The 1,869-nt window shown below is 43.6% G+C and overlaps 1 pseudogene; it reads right to left on the bottom strand.

Annotated features, from left to right (window-relative positions):
- Nucleotides 1-570: 570 nt before the first annotated feature.
- Nucleotides 571-1,062, bottom strand: LOC101575778 (annotated as a pseudogene).
- Nucleotides 1,063-1,869: the final 807 nt, after the last annotated feature.

Below are 1,869 nucleotides of genomic sequence, written 5' to 3'. Positions count from 1 at the left end.
TACATATGCCCTGATATAACTAAGTGCCATTGACAGGGAGATTAAAAAAAAAGAAATAAAAGAAATGCAGGCTTTGCTAGTCTCGAAGGTGGGCATTAAAAGACCACGCAATATGGTCAAGTTCAAGCAAGTGCCCTCTTCTTCCTTCATAATTCTCTTGAGCACTCACATTATGGAAGAGAAGTAAAAGTGTTCTCTGGAATCGCTTTGATAAAGGTGTTAATTTCTTGCATTTGGGAACCATTGTCAAAACTCAGTTTTCTGCCAACATCCTTGTTATGATTAAGATCTAAAATGTTCATAAAAGACTCAATCATTTGTATGATGATACAGGCTTTAGGTCACCGTAGTCATTAGTGAATTTATCCATTAATAAATTTAGTAACTAAACATGCTGTTAGGAGAAGGTGCCTTGTTTGTAACAGGCTACTTGGAAAGGATGACCTAGAAGGGTGTATTGTTCTTCTTTTTTTCTTTTTTGTGGAACCAGGGTTTGAACTCAGGCCTTTGTGCTTGCCAGGCAAGCGCTTATTCTACTGAGCCATCTCCCTGGCCCCTGTATTGTTGTTTTTAAATTTTAATTTCTTTGGGGGTGGGCCAGTGGTGGCTCTGTTGACCAGGTGGGTACTTGAGGGGGATGAAGCTCGAAGAGTGAGTCGCACCAATGCCAGGGCGGCCATGTCTCACCGGCTTGTAGGTGATGGAGAACTCGCCCAGGTAGCGATCAATTATCTCAGGCTTGGTCTCCACCGGGTTCAAATCCTTGCCATTGTAGATACCCACCATGCTGCGCACCATCTTGTGCAGAGTGATCCTGTCATGAAGGTGTGTCTTCACTGCCTCGGGCTTCACCATGGGTTGTGCCTCCGTGTTGGCCTTGCGTACATGCTTCAGTAGCGAGTGCTACTTCCGCTGAAGTCCACGGTTCAGCCACCTCTTCTGCGGAGCGCTCTAGAGCTGTATCAGCTATTCGTAGGGCATATCCAGCAGCTGGTTGAGGTCCATACAGTGGTAGGTGAACTTGTGGTAGGTTTGCGTCTTCTTTTGCTCCACTTCCTCCATCTTGCCAGGTATTCGGAAAAGCCTTTAACAATTAATAAATTTATTTATTTAGTTATTTGGTACATGGGCTTTCTATGCATCTTGGACTTGTAGTGATCCTTCTGTCTCAGCTCCCTATATTGGGGATTACAGGCATGCACCACATGCCCGTAATGTGGCTGGCAGCAGCACTGCATACGGTACGGGGGGCAGAACCAGGTCCTTGTGGTTGGCACCGGGACTGCTGAACTACCTCCCAAACCTGGAAGGGTGTATTCTTCTCCTGGGCTCGGACCTCTCTCTCTGTCTCCAGGCTGCTGCAGATTCAGCAGGTTTTCTCCACGATGCCTTTGCACCATGGCTCTTTTATTTTGTGGCCAGCCAAACATGGACTGAACTCTACGAAAACTATGAGTCAATTAAATCTCTGTGCTTCTAAGTTGAGTATGTTTGATTTTCTGCTCTAGCAATGGGAAAGTGGCTAGTCCAAACTGGTACCAGAGAGGTGGAGTAGTTGTTGTAACTCTGTTGGACCATGGGTTCAAAAGCCTCAGAAACTTGGTTGGGGGAAGATTTTGAACATGTTTGAATAAATGCACTACAGAAATCTACATAGTCATAGGGAGGAACTAGGGAGGGATTCTTTCTAGAGCTCAGAAGACAAGAATTTTTACAGGAATACATGCCATAACCCCAGGCCTGTAATAAAACATTTCTATATTGTCAGTATTTCTGTATAAATTGTCAAACTCTTCTAATTTTTATATTTAATTGTCTTTTTAAAATAAATTAGTTCTCGAAGTCTTTGGTACTCAAATATAAAATAAA

Source organism: Octodon degus, unplaced genomic scaffold (genome assembly GCF_000260255.1).
Source record: "Octodon degus isolate 3935 unplaced genomic scaffold, OctDeg1.0 scaffold00159, whole genome shotgun sequence".
NCBI lineage: Eukaryota > Metazoa > Chordata > Mammalia > Rodentia > Octodontidae > Octodon > Octodon degus.
This window is presented reverse-complemented; position numbering and strand designations above follow the sequence as displayed.